The following is a 22,982-nucleotide window of genomic DNA, read 5'->3' on the forward strand; positions in this document are numbered from 1 at the left end:
ATTATCAAGTCGGATAGCTAAGTTAATTAGTCCATCCAGATCCCGAACAGCTTCATGCTCCGCCAGTTCAGCCTTGAGCTTTTAGAACATAGAGCACAACGAGGTGATGAGAAGGTTTATGAGCACTTGGAAAAACATAGTCTGACTTTGGGATAGTCAGCATGGCTTTGTGAGGGGCAGCTCATGTCTCATGAGCCTGAATGAATTCTCTGAGGATGTGACAAAGCACATTGATGAAGGTAGAGCTGTGGCTGTGGTGGACTGTATAAGGCTTCTAGTACAGCATTTGATAAGGTTCCCTTAGTAGGGTCAATAAGAAAGCTGGGAGGCACGAGATCTACGGGATCTTGGCAACGCAGATGAAAAGAAGGCAGAGGGTTCAAAAGTTCAAAGTGCATCCATTGTCCAAGTTTCTATACCATATACAACCTTAAGATTCATTTTCATTTTTGCAGGTCCACAGGAAAACAAAGAAATACAATAATATCCACAAAGAACGGAACAAAGACTGACTGACGTCCAGTGTGCAAAACGGCGCCGTAACCGCCTTCACTCACCTCAGTGCTGGACTGCGGTCTCACTTTCGGGTTCCCTGTAGTTCATGTTCTATGTATTATTTGTTCATTATTTTATTATTGACATGATCTGTCTGCTTTTACACACTGGACTTTCATGAATTCTATGCATTGTGATGCTCTGGGGGAGGGAGCGTGGTCAACAGCCCGCCCTGTATTTCTAATGACCAGCATTGTTTATTGTTTTGTGTTAAAATGTGGTCGAGGGATTACAGTGGGAAGTTCATTCATTTGTAACATTTTAAGTTCAATTAAACAGTTATTGGCTTGTGTATTTGTGGGTCACCCTAACTGTAATTGTAAGACCATAAGACGTCGGAGCTGAATTAGGCCATTCAATCCATCGAGTCTACTCTGCCATTCCATCATGGTTGATCCTGAGTGCCGCTCAACCCCATAAATCTTCCTTCTCGCGATAACTTTTGATGCCCTGACCAATTAGAAAATAATCAATTTTCACTTTAAATGTACCACTGGCCTTGGCCTCCACTGCAGCCTGTGGCAGAACATTCCACAGATTCACTACTCTCTGGCTAAAAAAAAATCCTCCCTGCTTCTGTTCTGAACAGTTGCCTCTCAATTTTGAGACTGTGCCGTCTACTTCTGGACACCCCCACCTAGGAAACATCCTCTCCACATTAACTTTATCTAGTTCTTTCAAGATTCAGCAGGTTTCAATCTGATAACCCCGCATTTCTTCTAAATTCCAGTGAGTACAGGCCCAAAGCTGCCAACTGCTCCTCCTATGTTAACCCCTTCATTCCCAGAATCATCCTTGTGCACCTCCACTGGATTCTCTCCAATGACAACACATCTGTTCTGAGATATGAGCCCCAAAACAGTTGACAATACTCCAAGTGCAGCCTGACTAGTGTCTTATAAAGTCTCAGCACTATCTCCTTGCTTTTATATTATATTCCCCTCGAAATAAATGCCAACATTGCATTTGCCTTCTTTACCACAGCACAACCTTTGAATTAACCTTCTGGTCGTCTTGAATGAGGACTCCTAAGTCCCTTTGCACATCTGATGTTTGAATTTTCTCCCCATTTAGATAATAGTCCACACTATTGTTCCTTTTACCAAAATGAATTACCATACATTTCCCAATATCGTATTCCATCTGCCACTTTTTGGCTCATTTTTTTGAATTGTCAATGTCCAGCTGCACCACTAGTTACTGAATAAGGCCCCCTTTTATTCCCATGCACTGCCTCCTGCCTGTCAGCATTTCCTCTATCCCCGCAGTATCTGTCCTGTGGTGCCACGGGATTTTATCTTGTTATGCAGCCTCGTGTGGCACCTTATCAGATACCTTCTGAAAATGCAAGGAAATGACATGTGACCAGGGTGTGTGATGGTTCCCTCCCTGGTCTATGAGATGGAGCTGCTCTATCTCTGGGTCATGGTGCCCGGTCTGTTTTAATGTTTATCACAATAAAACTGTTGTTGAGTTTGATGAGTTTCCTTGTCTGTCGATATGGACCAAATGCTTGCCACTGTATTTGTTTTCCTGTGGGGGCCTACAAGAAAATGATTATCAAGGTTGTGTATGATTTACTTACTTTGTTAATAAATTGTACTTCGAACTTTGAACTTTGAAGCCAGTCCAGGATCCCGATGGTTTAAAGCCGGACCCAGCGCGTTCTCTCACCTGTCTCCTGTCGTCTACTCCAAGGTGCGGTATCTGTATTCATGAGAGCGAAGGTTGCTGAATTGCTAGTTTGTTTAGACCGTTCAAAAGTATGTTTCTCAAAGGGAAAGTACAGGCTGTGATTTGTAGTGATGGTAGTTCACAAGGAGATTATCTAGTAGAATATCTGATAGTATTGTGAGCTGCTTCAGTTTGGTGCTATACAGCACCACACAGTACTGGACTGACTTCACAGCCTGTGGACTTGCTTTCGAGGTCCCATCAGTTCATGTTCTCACTGTGAATTGTGAGCACTTTTCTGAGCTGCCATACATTGGCGATATGAATCGCAACGCCAACTTGCATATATTTTTGTGGTGTTCGCCTGGAGGTCGGTGACCGGTCGTTTTCCACAGGGATCTGTTCTGAGATTCCTGCTCTTTCTGATATTTATAAATGATGGGGCTGAAGAAGTGGCAAACTGTGTTAAAACATTTACAGATGATATGAAGATTGGTGTGTTGTGGATAGAGTAGATGTTTGGCATAAGTTACAACAGGACTTTGATAGGTTGCAGAGCTGGGCTGAACAGTGGCAGATGGAGTTCAACCCAGAAAAATAGGAAGTGTTTGACTTTGGATGGTGGAGGGTTAACGGCCGGATTTTTGGGAGGTTGGATGAACAGAGGGATCTTGTTGTCCACGTCTATAAATTTGCTGCCTGAATCAAAAGAGTTGTTAAGGAAGCATATGGTGTGTTGGCCAGTAGCTTGAGTTCAAGAAACTCAAGGTGGTGTTGCAGCTCTATAAAACCCTGGTGAGGTCACACTTGGGGTATTGTGTTCAGCTTTAGTCGTCTCATTGTAGGAAGGATTTGGAAGCTTTAGAGGGTGTGCAGAGGAGATTTACAAGGGTGCTGCCTGGATTACAGAGCATGTCTTATGAGGATAGGCTAATCAAGTTGAGATTTTTCTCTCTGGAGTGAAGGAGGGTGAGAGGTGACTTGAGAGGAGTGTACAAGATGATAAACAGTATAGATGGGGTGAATAACCAGAGCCATTTTTCCAGGGCAGAAATCACTTAACCAAGAAGGCATGATTTTAATGTGATTCACAGAAAGCATAGGGGAGGGGTATCGGAGGTTTTTTTTACACAAAGAGTGGTGGGTGTGTGGAATGTGTCACCAAGGGTGGTAGTAGGGGCAGTTACAATCGGGTGATCTAAGAGACCCTGCGATGGGCAGCAGGATGATAGAAAATTACCGGGTGATGTTGGAGGGCAGGGTTAGATTGATCTTGGAGTAGGTTAAAATGTTGTTACCACAGGTGGGCTGTAATATTCTCTGTTACTCACTCTCTGTCAGTGAGAGGGGTCTCTGAGGGAGCTGGATTAACATTCATTGTGATATGGCACTGGAAGTGGGGTTCACTGAGGGAGCTGGATTAACATCAGTGGGGATACAGTAAGTGACACAGGGTGCTAGTTAGCAGGAGTCACTGACAGATAGTGTGAGGGAGCTCAGTTAATGTCAATCAGTGACACAGTACACTGGGGCAGAGAAGTTACTGATGGACATTGTGAGGGTGCTGGATTATCATCAATCGGAATACCATCAGAGACACAGAGTGCTGGAAGAGAGGGGTCACTGAAGGATGGTGTAAGGGTGCTGGTTTAATGTCAGTGGGAATACAGTCTGTGTCACAGGGCACTGGAACGGAGGGGTTAATGACGAATGCTTTATTTTTTAACCTCGTAGACACTGCTGATCCTGTCTTCTGCTTATGATGTGGCTGTCGATATGGAGAGTTCTCTTGCCTGTTCTGTTTACTCTGTGGGCTGTGTCTGGTGATTTGCTGAATTGCGTAATGGAAAAAAAATGCACCGATCTGTCCGTATTTGAGGAGATGATGGTAAGTTGCAGTGAAGCCAAAGCCTCTGTTGGCCACGATTGCAGACAAAGAACGCGGTGTGCCCCTGGTCCCAGACATTGACTCTTTATTCCCTCCCATAGATGTTGCCTGACTGACTGAGTTCCTGCAGACCCTCGCCTCCCCCAGGTCTTTTCTTCTCTCCTGAACTTTACATTTCCAATTGTCTTCATTTTAGTGCACCCCTCACCTGTGGATCTTCCCCCTTTCTTCACTTTCCTCCATGGTCCACTCTCCTCTCATATCAGATGTCTTCTTCAGCCTTCACCTTTCCCACTTATCACCTCCCAGCTTCCCACTTCACCCACCCTCCCCATCACCCCATCAGCCTCTGGCTTATTCTCCTACTTAGTTTGATTTCTTCCCTGTTCCTTTCACGTCCCCATGAAGTGTCACAGCCTGAAACATCGACTGATTATTCATTCCCATAGATGCTGCCTAGCTGCTGTGATGCTCCATCATTTTGTGAGTTTTGCTCGCGATCCCAGCATCTCAGAATCTCTTGTGTTGTTGGTATTTACTCTCAGGATTACCCTCATTGAACTGGACACTCAATACAAAGGTTGGGACATAATTTTACAGATGTACAGGACATTGGTAAGACCAGACCTGTGTGTTGGAAGCTTGGGATTTAGCTAGGGTGTGTGCAGAAGAAACCATGTTGCCTTGAGCAAAGGTGTCTGACGGATAACCTTATAGAGGTTTATAATGTTACCAAAGGCATAGGAAGTCCATAAGATAGAGGAGCAGGATTAGGCCATTCAGCCCATCAAGCCTGCTCTGCCATTCCATCATGTCTGATTTATTGTTGCTCTCAACTTCATTTTCCCTCCTTCTCCCTTTGGTTTCCTGACTAATCAAGAAACTATCAGCCTCCACTTCCAATACCATGACTTTGCCTCCATAGCTGCCTGATGGAACAATTTCCACAGATTCAGTACCCTCCAGCGAAAGAGATTCTCACTGATCTCTGTTCTGAAAAGATGTCCTTGTATTCTGAGACTGTGCCCTCTGGACCTGGACTCTGCCAATATTAGAAACTTTCTCTTCACATCCACTCTATCTAGGCTGTTCAATATTTGAAAGGTTTCAAAGAGACAACCCCCCTCCTGCCCCTCATTCTTCTGAAATCCAGCAAGCCTAGATTCACATGCTATCAAACACTCCTCACATAGTAACCACTTTATTGCCAAAATCATTCTCGTCAATCTCCTCTGGACCCAGTCAGTTTTTTCCCAGGATGGGGAAGGTATGAGTCTATAACTTGAGGACATAGGTTGAAGATGGGAAGGATAGGATTTTAAAGAGGACATTGGAGGCAAGGGTTTTTTTCCCTCATAGGTCGTGTTGGAAAACTGTAGGTTTAAGGAACATGTGGACAGGTATCTGGACGAGAATGGTTTAGTAGAATATTCAGTCAAACACACTGACATTTGTACAGGTACATGGCAGGAATGGTTTAGTGGGACATTATATCAAACAATGATAATTGGACAGGTACACAAACAGGAACGGTTTGGTAAGATATTAGGTCAAATACAAGGACATTTGGACAGGTACATGAACAGGAATGGTTTAGACAATATGACATTGAGACATAGGAATTGAATTAGGCCATTTGACCCATCGAGTCTGCTCCACCATTCAATCATGGCTGATCCGTTTCTTTATCGCTCCTCAACCCTATTCCCCAGCCTTCTCTCTGTAACCGTTGATTCCATGGCTTCATGGATTGAAAGAACCAATCAATCTCAACCTTAAATACACCCAACAACCTGGCCTCCACAGCTGCCTGTGGTAGCAGATTCCACAAATTTACCACCCTCTGACTAAAGAAATTGCTCCCTATCTCTATTTTAAATGACACCCCTCTATTCTGAGTCTGTGCGTTCTTGTGCTGGACTCTCTCATCATGGGAAATATCCTTTCCATATCTACTCTGGTTTTGGCCTTTCAACATTTGAAAGGTTTCAATGAGATCCTGCCCTCATCCTTCTGAATTCCAGCGAGTGCAGACCCAAAGTCATCAAACATTCCTCATATGATAACCCTTTCATTCCCGCAATCATCCTTGTGATCCTCCTCTGAATCCGATCCAATGTCAGCACAACTTTTCTTAGTTGAGGAACCCAAAACTGTTCACAATACTCAAGGTGAGGCCTCACAAATGCCTTATTGGACTTATAGACACAGCAACATATCCCTGTTCTTGTATTCTACACCTCTTGAAATGAATACTAACATTGCATTTGCCTTCCTTGCCACCAACTCGACCTGCAAGTTAACCTTCATGTTGCTCTGTACAAGGACTCCCAAGACTCTTTGCGTCTCAGATGTTTGGATTTTCTCCCCGTTTAGAAAATAGTCTGCACATTTATTTCTACTACCAAAGTCCATGACCATGCATTTTCCAACATTATATTTTGGTGGCCACTTTCTTGCCCATTCTCCAAAGCTTTTTCTTTCCACCTTGATATTGTTCACTGGGTTGCTTTCATATTTCAGCTTGTCCCTTCTAATGAGTCTCTTAGTTGCTTTCTGTATGTTTTTAAAAGCTTCCAAATCCTCTGTCTTCCCACGAATTTTTGGTTTATGGTATGCCTTCTTTTTCAGTTCTACATTAGGTTTAATGCCCCTTGTCAGACACGGTTGTACTATTTTGTCATTAGAGTATTTATTTGTCTTTGGAATACATCTATCCTACACCTTCCTTATTTTCCCCAGAAACTCAGGCCATTGCTGCTCTGCTGACACCCCTGCCAGCAGCTCCTTCCAATTTATTTTGGCCAAGTCCTCTCTCATACCACTGTAATTTCCTTTACTCCACTGAAATACTGCTACATCAGACTTTAATTTCTCCCTATCAAATTTCAAGTTGAACTCAATCATATTGTGATCTCTACCTCCCTAATTGCTTCCATTTCATTACATAACATGCAATGCAGTATGCTCAATGACAAACCACCTTAAAAAGCCACCTCGGGGGATTCAACAAACTCACTCCCTTGAGATACATTGCCATTCTGATTTTCCCAATTGACCAGCATGTTAAAATGTTCCATGACTCTCTTAACATTTCAGTGGTTTAGCTAGATATTAGGTCAAGCACAAAGACATTTGGACAGATATATTGGCAGGAATCACTGAGTACAATATTAGATCAAACAGAAGGATCGTTTGACAGGTATATGGCAGGAATGAATTATTGGGATATTTGGTCAAACACAAAGACATTTGGACAAATATATTGGCAGGAATCATTGAGTACAATATTAGATCAAACAGAAGGATAGTTGAAACAGGAACAGTTTAGACCTCATGACCACAAATAAAGGAGCAGAAATAGGCCATTTGGCTCATTGAGTCTGCTCCACCAATTTCATCATGGCTGAACCAATTTTCCTCAAAGCCCCATCTCCAGCCTTCTCTCCGTATCCATTCATGCCCTGTCCAGTCAAGAATCTATCAACCTCTGCTTTAAATATATATAAAGACTTGGTCTCCACAGCTGCCTATGGCAAAGAATTCCACATATTAACCACTCTCTGGCTAAAGAGGTTCTTCCTCACCTCTGCTCCAGCACCATGCCTCTCTAATCTGAGGCTGTGTACTCTGGTCTTAGGCTCTCCCGCCAAAGGAAGCATCCTCTCTACAGCCACAATATCAAGGCCATTCATCATTCAATAGATTTCAATGAGATCACCGCTCATTCTTCTGAATTGTAGTGAATACATGCCCAAAGCCATCAGACCTCTTCATATGACAAGCCATTCAAACCTGGAATCACTTTCACAAACTTCCTCTGAACCCTCTCCAGTCTCAGCATATTCTTTCTGAGATAAGGGGTGCAAAACTGCCCACAATACTCCAAGTGAGGCTTTCTAAAATCTCAACATTACATCCTTGCTTTTATATTCTAGTGCTCTTGAAATGAATGCTAACATTGCATTTTCCTTCCTCTCCACAAACTCAACCTGCAAATTGACCTTTGGGGGATCCCTGCACATTGATTTTCAAGTCCCCTTGCACCTCCGTTTTTTCATTTCCTCTCCATTTAGAAAACAGTCAGCCCTTTTATTAGCAAACACGAGGAAATCTGCAGATGCTGGAAATTCAAGCAACACATACAAAATGCTGGTGGAACACAGCAGGCCAGGCAGCATCTATAGAGAGAAGCACTGTCGACGTTTCGGGCCGACACCCTCGGTCAGAACCCTTCCATTACTTCGACCAAAGTGCAAGCCCGAACACTTCCCAACATTGTATTCCATCTGCCATTTCTCTGCCCATTCTCCAAATCTGTTGCAGTCCCCTTATTCCCAAAATGCTTGTGGAATGCAACAGGCCAGGCAGCATCTATAGGAAGAAGTACAGTCGACGTTTAGGGCCAAAACCCTTCGTCAGGACTAACTGAAAGAAAAGATAGTAAGAGATTTGAAAGTGGGATGGGACGGGGAAGATCTGAAATGATAGAAGACCAGAGGGAGAGGGGTGAAGCTAAGAACTGGAAAGTTGATTGACAAAAGGGATACACAGCTGGTGAAGGGAAAGGATTATGGGATGGGAGGTGTAGGGAGAAAGAAAGGGGAGGAGAGCACCAAAGGGAGATGGAGAGCAGGCAAGGTGTGATTGTGAGAGGGACAGAGAGAGAAAATGAAAAAAGGGGGAGGGATGGGAAATAAATAAATAAATAAACAGATAGATAGATAGATAGATAGATAGATAGATAAATAAGGGATGCGGTATGAAGGGGAGGGGGGATTAACGGAAGTTAGAAAAATCAATGTTCTTGCCATCAGCTTGGAGGCTACCTAGACAGAATATAGGGTGTTGTTCCTCCAGCCCGAGTGTGGCTTCATCTTGACAGTACAGGAGGCCATGGATAGACATATCAGAATGGGAATGGGACATGGAATTAAAGTGTGTGGCCACTGGGAGATCCTACTTTCTCTGGCGGACAGAGTGTAGGCGTTCAGCATAACGGTCTCCCAGTCTGCGTCGGGTCACCTCACCTGGAGGTGACACTTCACCTGTGAGTCAGCTGGTGTGATATACTGCGTCCGGTGCTCCCAGTGCGGCCTTTTATTAGCCCCACCAGCCCCATTCTTCTGCCTGCTCTACATAACCCTGACTAATCCAGAAGCTTTCAAGTTCCACTTTACATATACCCAATGACCTGGACTCCATAGCTACTATGGCAATGAATTCACCACCTTCTGTCTAAAGAAATTCCTCCTCATCTCTGTTCTAAGAGACATCCACTCCAAGTCCACTCTGTCTAAGCCCATCTAGCACCATAGCATGCCCACAACAAATTAACCCTAATCCGTGCATTTTCGGAATGTGGGAGGAAACCGGAACACCCACACGGCCACGGGCAGAATGTTGAAGCTCCTTCCTGGCGGAGTTGGGAATTGAAGCGTAATTGGTGATCGCCATCATGTAAAGCGCTGTACTACTGTACTGCCCACTTTAACCGGTTTCAGATGCAGGGACATAGATTCTGCCTGGCCTGCTGAGTTTCTCCACAGATTTTTTTGTGCTACTGACACATCCAAGCAACTGGTCTCAGCCCGAAACGTCGACTGTACTTCTTCCTATAGATGCTGCCTGGCCTGCTGCGTTCCACCAGCATTTTGTGTGTGTTGCTTGAATTTCCAGCATCTGCAGATTTCCTCATGTTTGCTCCCTTTAGTCCCACTCTTTGCCTGCTGCCAATCAGCCACTGCTGTATCCATGCAAGAATCTTCCCTGTAATATAATAGGCTCGTAACTTGAAAATCAGCCTCATATTTGTCACCTGGTCAAATGCCTTCTGAAAATCCAAAGACACATCATCAACCAGTTCTCCTTTGTCTTGTTTGTTCTTCAAAGAATTCCACCAAATTTGTCAGGCAATGTTTTTCCCTAGAGGAAACCATGTCGACAATGGCCTAATTTATCATGTGCCTCCAAGTATGCTGAGAACGCATCCTTAATAATTGACTCCATCATCTTCGCAACCACTGAGATCAGACTAACTGGCCTATAGTTATCTTTCTTCTGCCTCTACCATTTTGAAGAATGGTGTAACAATTTGGAATTTTCCAATCTTCCAGAACCATCCCAGAAACTAGCGATTGTTGAAAGATCATTACACATGCCTCCATGATCTCTTCCACCAACTCTTTCAGAACCTTAGGTTGTACACCTTCTGGTCCAGGTGACTTATCCATCTTCAGACATAGAAACATAGAAAGCCTACAGCCCACAAAGGCATGCCAAACGTCTTTTTACTATAGAAATTATCTACGGTTACCCAGAGCCCTCTATTTTTCTAAGCTCCATGTACCAATCCAGGAGTCTCTTGCTGACAGCCTATTCAATGCACACACCACCCTCTGCATAAAAAAACTTACCCCTGACATCTCCTCTGTACCTACCTACAAGCACCTTAAAGCTGTTCCCTCTCATTCTAGCCATTTCAGCCCGTTGAGAAAGACTCTGACTTTCCACGTGATCAATGCCTCTCGTCATCACCACTGTCAGGTCACCTCTCATCCTCCGCCGCACAAGGAAAAAAGGCCGAGTTCACTCAACCTATTCTCATAAAGCATGCTTCCCAATCCAGGCAACATACTTGTAAATCTCCTCAGCACCCTTTCTATGGTTTCCACATCCTTCCTGTAGTGAGGCGACCAGAATTGAGCACAGTACTCCAAGTGGAGACTGACCAGGGTCCTATATAGCTATGACATTACCTCTCGGCTCTTAAACTCAATCGCATGTTTGATGAAGGCCAATGCACTGTATGCCTTCTTAACCACAAAACTCCATAGCAGTTTTGAGTGTCCTATGGACTCAGACCACAAGATCCCTCTGATCCTCCACACTGCCAAGTGTCTTACCATTAACGCTATATTCTGCCATCATCTTTGACCTACCAAAATGAACCACCTCACACATCTGGGTTGAACTCCATCTGCCACTTCTCAGCCCAGTTTTGCATCATATCAATGTCCCGCTGTAACCTCTGACAGCCCTCCGCACAATCGATGAGACCTCCAACCTTTGTGTCATCAGCAAACTTTCTAACCCATCCCTCCACTTCCTCATCCCGGTCATTTGTTAAAATCACAAAGAGTAGGGGTCCCAGAACAGATCTCTGAGGCACACCACTGGTCACAGACCTCCATGCAGAATATGACCTGTCTGCATCCAATCTTCGGCTGCTGTGGGCAAGCCAGTTCTGTATCCACAAAGCAATGTCCTCTTGGATCCCATGCCTCCTTACTTTCTCAATAAGCCTTGCATGGGGTACCTTATCAAATGCCTTGCTGAAATCTATATACACTACCTTTACTGCTCTACCCTCATCAATGTGTTTAGTCACATCCTCAAACATTTCAGTGAGGTTCATAAGGCACAACTTGCCTTTGAAAAAGCCATGCTGACAATTCCTAATCATATTATGCCTCTCCAAATTTTCATAAATCCTGCCTCTCAGGATCTTCTCCATCAACTTACCAATCACTGAAGTAAGACTCACTGATCTATAATTTCCAGGGCTCTCCCTACTCTATTTCTTAAATAAGGGAACAACATCTGCAACCCTCCAATCCTCTGGAAATTCTCCCATTCCCATTGATGATGCAAAGATCATCAACAGAGGTTCAGCAATCTTCTCCCTCATCTCCCACAGTAGCCTGGGGTACATCTCATCCTGTCCCAGTGACTTGTCCAACTTGATGCTTTCCAAAACCTCCAGCACATCCTTTTTCTTAATATCTATAATCTCAAGCTTTTCAGTCCACTGTAAATCATCCCTACAATCACCAAGTTCCTTTTCCGTAGTGAATACTGAAGCGAAGTATTCATTAAGTACCTCTGCTGTCTCCTCTGGTTCCATACACACTTTTCCACTGTCACACTTGATTGGTCCTATTCTCTCATGTCTTTTCCTCTTGCTATTCACATACTTGTAGAATGCCTTGAAGTTTTCCTTAATCCTGTCCGCCAAGGCCTTCTCATGACTGCTTCTGGATCTCCTAATTTCATTCTTAATCTCCTTCTTGCTAGCCTTATAATCTTCAAAATCTCTATCATAACCTAGTTTTTGTACCTTTCATAAGCTTTTCTTTTCTTATTGACTAGATTTACAATAGCCCTTGTACACCACGGTTCCATACCGTCCTGTCTCTTTGAAATGTAGCTATGTAGAACTCCATGCAAATGTCCCCTGAACGTTTGCAACATTTCTGCCGTATATTTCCCTGACAACATCTGTTTCCAATTTATGTTCCAAGTTCCTGCCTGGTAGCCTCATATTTCCCCTTACTCCACTTAAACTCTCTCCTAACTTGTCTGGTCCTACCCCTCTCCAATGCTATAGTAAAGGAGATAGAATGTGATCACTATCTCTAAAATGTTCTCCCACTGAGAGATCTGACACCTGACCAGATTCATTTCCCAATACCAAATCAAGTACAGCCTCTCCTCTTGTAGGCTTATCTACATATTGTGTCAAGAAACCTTCCTGAACATACCTACCAAACTCCACGCCATCTAAGCACCTTGCTCTGGGGAGATGCCAATCAATATCTGGGAAATTAAAATCTCCCATCATACCAACCCTGTTATTACACCTTTCCAGAATCTGTCTCCCTATCTGCTCCTCGATGTCCCTGTTACTATTGGGTGGTCTATGAAAAACACCCAGTAGAGTTATTGGCTATTCCTGTTCCCAATCTCCCACAGACAACCCCTCAATGACATATCTTTTGTGTAGCCATGACACTATCTCGGATCAACAGTGCCATGCCCCCACCTCTTTTGCCTCCCTCCCTATCCTTTCTGAAACATATAAAGCCTAGCACTTGAAGTAGCCATTCCTGCCCCTGCACCATCCAAGTCTCTGTAATGGCCACAACATCATAGCTCCAGTTACTAATCCATGCTCTAAGCTCATCCGCTTTGTTCATAATACTCCTTGCAGTGAAATAGACACATCTCAAACCATCGGACTGAATACGTCCCTTCTCCATCACCTGCCTATCTTCCCTCTTGCACTTTCTACAAGTTTTCTCTATTTGTGAGCCAACCGCCTCTTCCTGCATTTCTTCTATTCAGTTCCCACCTCCCAGCAATTCCAGTTTAAACCCTCCCCAACAGCCTTTGCAAACTTCTCCATCACAATATTGGTCCCCCGGGATTCAAGTACAACCCGTCCTTTTTGTACAGGTCACGCCTGCCCCAAAAGAGGTCCCAATGATTCAGAAATCTCAATCTCTGCCCCCTGCTCCAATCCCTCAGCCATGCATTTATCCTCCACCTTATTCTACTCCTATACTCACTGTCATGTGGCACAGGCAGTAATCCTGAGATTACTACCTTTGTGGTCCTGCTTCTCAACTTTATTCCTAACTCCCTGTGGTCTGTTTTCAGGATCTCCTCCCTTTTCCTACCTATGTCATTGGTACCAATATATACCACAACCACTGTCTGTTCTCCTTCCCACTGCAGGATATCGTAGACGCAATCTGAAATATACCGGATCCTGGCACCTTGGAGGCAAACTACCATCCTAGTTTCTTTCTTGTTTCCACAGAATCGTCTGTCTGACTCCCTAACTATAGAGTCCCCTATCACTGCTGCCATCCTCTTCCTTTCCCTACCCTTCTGAGTCACAGGGCCAAACTCTGTGCCAGACGTGTGGCCAATGTTGCTTCCCCCAGGTAGGCCACCCCCCCCCCCACCCACCAACAGTACTCAAACAGAATTAATTATTGTTCAGGCTGGACAGCCACAGGGTTACTCTCAAGTATCTGAGTCTTGCCCTTCCCTCCCCTGACTGTTATCCACTTATCTGTCTCCCGAAGCCTTGGTGTGACTACTTGCTATACTATCCATCTATCAGTTCCTTTCAGTTTCCCAAGAACCTTCTCTATAGTTATAGTTATAGTAACTTCACACATTCCATGCCCCCAATATCTGGAATTTCTACCATACTGTTAGTGTCTTACACCGTGAAGACTGATGCAAAATATTTATTCAGTTCGTCCTCTATTACATTGTTCCCCATTACTACCTCTCCAGCATTGTTTTCCAGTGGTCCAATATCCACTCTCATCTCTCTTTCACACTTTATGTGTAAGAATATTGATACTAGTTCCAACACTCTGACATTTGATGGGAACCGTTTAGCGAGGTATTAGGTCAAACAGAAGGACATTTGGACAGCTACACGGATGGGAACTGTTTACACCATAAGACCATGAGATATAGGAGCAGAAGCTGGCCATTCTGCCCATTGAGGCCTCTCTGCCATTCAATCGGGCTGATCTAATTCTTCCTGTCATCCCCACTCCCCACACCCCATACCTTTTGATGCCCTGGCTAATCAAGAACCTCTCTATCTCTGCCTTAAATATATCCAATGACCTGGCCTCCACAGCCGCTCATGGCAACAAATTCTACAGATTTACCACCTTCTGAATGAAGTAACTTCTCCGCATCTCAGTTCTAAAAGGACGTCTTTCAATCTTGAGGTCATGCTCTCTTGTCCTGGAGTCACCTACCATGTGAAATAACTGCTTTATCTAATCCTTTCAGGCCTTTGAATGTTCAGAATTTTCCATTAGATCCCCCCTCATTCTCCTGAACTCCAGGAAATACAGCTCAAAAGCTGCCAGATGTTCCTCATACGGGAACCCTTTCATTACTAGAATCATTCCCGTGAATCTTCTCTGAACCCTCTCCAATGTCATTATATGCTTTCTAAAATAAGGAGCCCAAAACTGCACACAATACTCCAAGTGTGGTCTCACAAGTGCCTTATAGAGCCTCAACATCACGTCCGTGCTCTTATGTTCTATACCTCTAGAAATGAATGTCAATATTGCATTTGCCTTCTTCACAACTGACTCAACCTGGAGGTTAACATTTCAGGTATTTTACACAAGGACTCCCAAGTCCCTTTACATCTCTGCATTTTGAATGCTCCACCCATCTATATAATAGTCTGCCTGTATATTTCTTCCACCAAAGTGCATGACTATATGCTTTCCAACATTGTATTTCAACATTAGTTTAGTGAGATATTAGGTCAAACACAAGGACATTTGGACAGGCACATGGACAGGAATGGTTTTAGTGAGATATTACATCAAACACAAGGACATTTGGACAGGAAGGGTTTAATGAGATATTAGTTCAAATACAAGGACATTTGGACAGGTACACGGACAGGAACAGTTCCATACAATATTACAAGATTAGAAGGAACTTGTTTTGCCAGAGAGTGGTGAATCTGTGGAATTCATTGTCACGGGCAGCTGAGGAAGCAAAGTTGTTGTATGTATTTGAGGTGGAAGTTGATAAGTTCTTCATTAGTCAGGGTGTGAAAGTTTATTGGGGAGAAGACTGCTATGTAAAAGAAAAAAAGAGTCTACGCAGTGAACCTTGCAAGGATTCCATTTGTTAAGGTTACCTCTTTTTCCGCAAAGCCCAAGAGCATCATCCCAATTCAAGGCACAATAGTAGCATAGTCGTTAGCATGACGTTATTTCATTTTGGGGTGTTCTGGAGCTCGGAGTTCAATTACTGTACCATTCCATAAGGAGTTTGTAGGTTCTTCCAATGACAGTTATGATTTCCTCCAGGTGCTCTGGTTTCGTCACACATTCCAAAGATGTACTGGTTAGAATGTTAGTTGATTATTATAAATTGTACTATTATTCAGCTAGGGTTAAATAGATGGGAAACGGATTGCTGTGTTTCATGAGCTGAAAGGGCCTATGAGAGGAAGTAGGAATTCAGGGAGCCGAGTCTCTGTACATCTTCCCCCTGAAATGCTGGGTTCTCTCAAGGTCCTCTTATTTCCTCCCACAGTCCAAAGACGTAGTGGTAGGTTAGTTGGTCAGTGTAATAGTTGTACCGTCAGTAGGATAGGGTTAAATTGGGATTGTTGCGGTTTCTGGGTGGTGTGGTCAAATGGCCAGAAGGACCATTCTGTGTTGTTTCTCTAAATAAATAAAAAAACACACTCTCAACAGTTTAGGAACAGCTTCTCTCATCTCCGCCATCAGATTTCTGAATGGTCCAAGATCCCGTGAACACTACCTCACTAAATGGCTCTTCTTGACATTATTGATTTATTTTGTATCTATTATTGTAACTTAGTCTATTTTTATGTGTATTGCATGGTATGGTTGCAGCAAATCAACAAATGTCAGTGATCATCAGCCTGATCCTCACCCACTTGTCCTGACCTATTTCCGAGGAGAAGGTCAAACTTACCTTCTGTCCAGTAAAAGGCCACGATATATTGGCCGAGGAAACATTGTTGAACAAAGTCTACCCAAACTAAGTCTTGAGCACTATGGCAATCCCAGACTCGGTTAGGAAAGTTAAAAGCTCCACCATCACAAGCCAATACTTCTTGCAATCTCCCTGCTCTAATTTCTGTTGGTCATTGGGGCTTGCAGTACAGCCCCAAAAAGGTGATAAGCAGAGAGCTAAAGAACACTACGGCACGGAAACAGACCATTCAGCCCATCTAGTCCATTCCAAAACCATTTGCCTACTTGCACTGGGACCATAGCCCTCCATACCCCTTCCATCCATGTACCTAACCAAACTTTGCAAATGGTTGACATTGAGCTTGCATGCATCACTTGTGCTGGTAGCTTCTTTCCACACTCTTACAACCCTCTGAGCAAAGAAATTTCACCTCATATGCTTCTTAAATGTCTCACCTTTTCAAGCTTAACCCATGACCTCTGGTTGAAGCACCACCCAACCTCAGTACAAAAAGCCTACTTGTATATACACAATCTATAACACTCATAGTGTAGCAAACTCCTATCAAATCTCCTTTAAATCTTCTACATCCTGAAGAATGCTGTCCTAACCCATTTAATCTATCTCAGGTCCACCAGGCGCGACAACATCCTTGTAAATTTACTCTGTACTCTTTCAACCTTGCTTACATCTTTCCTGTAGGCACGTAGGTAACCAAAATTGCTTACAATGCTCCAGATTAGGAGTTCATTATACAAGATTATACGAGTTGAACATAACATTCCATTTCCTGTACTCGGTACATTGAGTTATGAAGGCCAATGTGCCAAAAGCTTTCTTTCCGACCCTATCTACCTCTGACACTATTTTCAATGAAATATGTACCTCTATTCCCACTTCTACCACACTCCACAGTACGCTTCTCTTCTCTGTATAAGACCTTCCCTGGTTGGTCCTACTGAACTGCAACACCTTGCACTTGTTTGCATTAAATTCCACCTGACATTTTCAGCCCATTTTTCCAGCTGATCCAGATCCCTCTGCAAGCGTTGATAGAATTAACTCACTGTCCACTGCACCCCAATCTTTACTTCATCCATAAACGCGCTTATCCAGTTGACCACATTATCATCCAGATCATCAATATAGATGACAGACAACATTTGACCCAGCACCAATCCCTGCGCACACCATGAGCCACTGTCCTCCATTCAGAGAGGCAACCATCTGCTACCAGTCTCTGGCTTCTCCCACAAAACCAATGTCTAATCCAATTTACTACCTCATGCTGAATGCCGAGTCACTGAAGCTTTTTGACCAAACTCATATCCGGGACCTTCGCAAATGTCTTGCTGAAGTGGATGCAGTCAACACCCAGTGCCTCATCACACTGCGTAATGATCTGATCTAGATGAACAGTTTGCAAGAGAAGCTTTTCACTGTATCTACATATATGTGTCAACCAATTCCGATACACCTCTCACTTAAACTGTGCCCTCACTGCATCATAACAGGTTCCTCTTGTCCATACCAAACACCCCATACAACCATATCCAGAACTTCATTTTATATCACTCCCACCATCGTCACAAGCACACTTTCAGTACCTCCCTCCACCCCACTCCCTACTTTCTGCAGGGATTGCTCTCTAGATGACTCCTTTGTCCAATATCAAGTTTTCTTCCTAAAAGTTTGCTGGAAATGCAATGGGCACTACAGTGTTGAAAGTGATCTTTGTTTTCATTTGTCTGCAGGTATGTATCGATGGCTGCAAAGCAGCTAACCCCAATTAAAAAAGGCAATATAAGATGGAACATTTCCGCCAGGGAAAACCACATGGAAAATGGAAGCAGAAGAAAAAAACGGGGGAGGGAGGATTCGTGAACAATGTAATTGACAAAGACGATTAATATGAAAACTATTTTCGGCAAGATGTTCAAACAGACCAGGCATTGGAAGCGCAGTGGGCAGGGATATAACCTTAACAAGGCACCCAGTTCCTGGAAAGCATAGAGACCAGCCTCCTTGATCGGAACTTAATTATCAAGGATAGCCAGGAAGTCAACCCTTAGCACCAGTGATGGAGCTGAGTGAAAAAGCTAGCTGGGTGTAAAAGATAGGATCTGCCATCAATGTATTAATTGAGCAATTGGTAAACTGAAAAATAAAGTTATTCTTTGCAAAAGAACACAGTCTTAGCAGTGTCTGCTTACCTCTGTTAGTTCATGACCTTGGTGTGAAACATGACAGCACAAGTAGTGCAGACCACTTGGCCCCTCCAATCCTACCCCCATTCACCAGGCCCATGAATGATCTGTACCATAAGATCACAAGACTATAAGACATTGAAGCAGAAGAAGGCCATTTGGCCCATCAGGTCTGTTCCACCAGTCCATCCTGGTGACTTATTATCCCTCTCAGCTCCATTGTCTTGGCTTCTCCCTGTATCCTTTGACGTCCTGATTGATCATGGATCTATAAAGCTCTGCTTTAAATATACCCACCCCAGTAACCTGACCTCCGCAGCTGTCTGTGGCAATGAATTCCACAGATTCATCACCCTCTGGTGTAATAATTTCCTTACGTCCCCTCAGCCAGGTCTCAACTCCCCTTCTGCGCCAGTGGCCATTTTCCTCTCCTGCAAAATTCAATCACTGAACAACCTATCGCCCAACCTACAGCTGGTACTCAGCGAGAATGATTACTTTCAGGGTATCTCCTATCTTTTCCCATTGTGAAATATGCTCACCAATCTGTATCCAGTGTAGTCACCGATCCATAGAACAGGGTCGACCCATGACGTGCTGATTTAAACCAGACACCTCACTAATCAAATCCCTTCTGGCTGCACAATAGCCCTCTCCCACCCCCGCCCCCCCCCCCCCCAATCTCTGCACACCTGTATGACTTCTCTAAGATTCTGTTAAACACCACTATTGTTAATGGGCAAGTCTCTCTCTTATTTCCCACCTCCCTCCATTTAATATCTCCTATCACATTTCATCTCGTTCAGCTCTTTGCCTCTTCCACCTATCACCTCCCAGATTTTCACATCATTCTCTTTCTCCCCTACCCCCACCTGCCAGCTCCTTTTCTCCCCTCTTCCCATACCCTTTTGTTCCGGCTTCTGTCCTCTTCTTTTCCAGTCCTGATGAAGAGTCTCAGTTTGAAACACCGACCGTTCACTTCCATGCCTAGATGCTGCTTCCCTGCTGAGTTCCTCCAGCATCATGTGTGTGGCTTGAAAGTTCTGCAGAACCTTGTCAGTCTCTGCATAACTCACTGACCTATGAACTCAGTGCCCTGACTAAGATGATAAGGGGCATTGAACATGTGGATAGTCAGAGGCTTTTTCCCAGGGCTGAAATGGTTGCCACAAGAGGACACAGGTTTAAGGTGCTGGGGAGTAGGTACAGAGGAGTTGTCAGGGGTAAGTTTTCCACTCAGAGAGTGGTGAGTGCGTGGAATGGGCTGCCAGTAACAGTGGTGGAGGCGGATATGATAAGGTCTTTTAAGAGACTTTTGGATAGGTATATGGAGCTCAGAAAAATAGAGGGCTATTGGTAAGCCCTGTAATTTCTAAAGTAGGGACATGTTCTGCACAACTTTGTGGGCGAAAGGGCCTGTATTGTGCTGTAGGTTTTCTATGTTTCTAATAAATACAAGCATGCTTTACCCTTCCTAGCCACCCTAGCAACCTGTGTAAGGAGCGATTGGTTTGAACTGTCAGAACCCTCTGTATGGCAACACTGTTAATGGTTCTGGCAGTAACTGTTCACTCTCCCTTTTACATTTTGTCTCAAGAAGTGCCACACCTCACACTTCAATCCATAGTCATACAGACAGAAATGGCCCTTCAACCCAACTGTTCCAGATTTTTTTTTTTTGCTTTCCTCCCTTCTTAAAGAATGGAGTGACGTTTGCTATCTTCCAGTCCTCTGGGACCATGCCAGAATCAAGTGATTCTTGAAGGATCATGACCAATGTATCCGTTATCTCTTCAGCAACCTCTCTCAGGACTCTGGGATGTTGTCCATCTAGCCCAGGTAACTTGTCCACCTTAAGACTTTTGAGTTTGCCTCGCACTTTTTCCTTTGTAATAGCAATGGCACTCACTCCTGCTTCCTGACACTCACAGACCTCCAGCACACTGCTAGTGTCTTCCACAGTGAAGTAAAGTAAAAAGTACTCATTAAGTTCATCTGCCACTTCTATGTTTCTGATTACTACCTCACCAGCATCATTTTCCTGTGGTTCAATATCAACTCTCACCTTCCTTTTACTCTTTATATAACTGAAAAAAAAATCTTTTGGTATTCTTCTTTATATTATTGGCTAGTAGGCCCTTACATTTCATCTTTTCCCATCTTATAGCTTTTTAGTTGCCTTTTGTTGGATTTAACTTCCCACTCACTTTTGCTACCTTATATGCCCTTCCCTTGACTTTTCGTAGTCCTTAACTTCATCAGCCATGGTTGACTACCTTAGCCATTTGAGAATTTTTTCCTCTGTGGGACTTATCTATCCTGTGCCTCGTGGACAATTCCCAAAATTTTCAGCCATCACTGCTTTGCCATCGTACACATCAGTATCCTCCTCCAATGCACCTGGGCAAGCTCCTCTCTCTCTCATGCCTCTGTAATTCCCTTTGTTCCATTGTGATACTGATACATGTGACTTATGCTTCTCCCTCTCAAACTGCAGGATGAATTCAATTGTATTATGATCACTGCCTCATAAGGGTTCTTTTATGTTAAACTCCCCAATAAGATCTGGGTTATTACACAACACCATAACGAAGATACCCTTTCCCTGAGTAGACTCATGAACAAGCTGCTTTAAAAAGCCATCTCATAGGCACTCAACATATTCTCCCTCTTGCGATTTGACACCAACCTGATTTTCCCAATCCCCTTGCATATTGAATCCCCCCATTACAATTATGTTGTTACCCTTATTACATGCCTTTTCCAGCTCCCTTTGCAAGCTCAACCCCACATTTTGGTTACTATTGGGAGGCCTGTATATGATCTCCATAATTTTTTTTACCATTGCAATTTCTTAACTCTGCCCACAAAGATTCAACATTCTCTGACTGTATGTCACCTCTTTTTAAAGATGTAATTTTGTCTCTTGCCAACAGAGCCACACTACGGCATGCGTGTTCCTGCCTGTCCTTTTGATACAAAGTATATCCTTTGATGCTAAGCTCCCAACTATGGTCTTCTTTCAGCCATGACTTAGTGATACCCATAGTGTCATACTGACCAATCCCTAATTGCACCACGAGTTTGTCCACCTTATTTCGATTACTATGCATATTTAAATACAGCACCTTCAGTCCTGCATTCTTTGCCCTTTTGAATTTTGCCTCTGTGGTACAATTTAACTCTTTGTTCTGTTTGCACTTGTACCCAATCATTGGCTTGTCCTTCCTTACGTTCATGTTACACGCATCATCTACTTGTAAACCTGTTGGCTCATCCTCAGCTCCATCATCCTGGTTCCCATCACCCTGCCATATTATATTAAACCATATTTTATTAACGTGCTGTTGCGTGGCCAAGTGGTTAAACCATTGGTCTAGTGATCTGAAGGTCGCTAATTCGAGCCTCAGCTGAGGCAGCGTGTTGTGTCCTTGATCAAGGCACTGAACCACACATTGCTCTGCAACGACACCAGTGCCAGGCTATATCAGCCCTTGCCCTTCCCTTGGACAACATCGTTGGCGTGGAGAGGGGAGACTTGCAGTATGGGCAACTGCTGGTCTTCCATACAACCTTGCCCAGGCCTTAGTCAACATCTAAATCGATGGACAGCCGAAGAAGATATTAAACCATTCCCAACGGCGCTAGTAAAATTTACAGCTTTACTATCCTACCTACCTATAATACCACTTTCAAGGAATTATAGATGTATCTGCATTCCCAGATCACCCTGTTCTACCACACTCGTCAGTACGCTACCGCTCACCGTGCAAGTCCTACCTGGTTTGTCAATGAATTTAAATTTGAATGAATTTGAGAGTGGCTCAGTGGCTCAGTCCTCTGTCAATGGTTCTCTGTTTTCCAGTGGTCCAATATCCACTCTCATCTCTCTTTCACACTTTATGTGTAAGAATATTGATACTAGTTCCAACACTCTGACATTTGATGGGAACCGTTTAGCGAGGTATTAGGTCAAACAGAAGGACATTTGGACAGCTACACGGATGGGAACTGTTTACACCATAAGACCATGAGATATAGGAGCAGAAGCTGGCCATTCTGCCCATTGAGGCCTCTCTGCCATTCAATCGGGCTGATCTAATTCTTCCAGTCATCCCCACTCCCCACACCCCATACCTTTTGATGCCCTGGCTAATCAAGAACCTCTCTATCTCTGCCTTAAATATATCCAATGACCTGGCCTCCACAGCCGCTCGTGGCAACAAATTCTACAGATTTACCACCTTCTGAATGAAGTAACTTCTCCGCATCTCAGTTCTAAAAGGACGTCTTTCAATCTTGAGGTCATGCTCTCTTGTCCTGGAGTCACCTACCATGTGAAATAACTGCTTTATCTAATC

The 22,982-nt window shown here is 43.8% G+C and overlaps 1 long non-coding RNA gene across 1 annotated transcript; it reads left to right on the forward strand.

The window, feature by feature from the left end:
• Positions 1-463: 463 nt before the first annotated feature.
• LOC140730208 (uncharacterized) lies at positions 464-18,256 on the forward strand. Its single transcript, XR_012099530.1, has 3 exons — positions 464-2,253; positions 3,964-4,117; positions 18,169-18,256. It is a non-coding gene; the product is annotated as an uncharacterized lncRNA (long non-coding RNA).
• Positions 18,257-22,982: the final 4,726 nt, after the last annotated feature.

Source organism: Hemitrygon akajei, chromosome 7, assembly GCF_048418815.1.
Source record: "Hemitrygon akajei chromosome 7, sHemAka1.3, whole genome shotgun sequence".
NCBI classification, from domain to species: Eukaryota; Metazoa; Chordata; class Chondrichthyes; order Myliobatiformes; family Dasyatidae; genus Hemitrygon; species Hemitrygon akajei.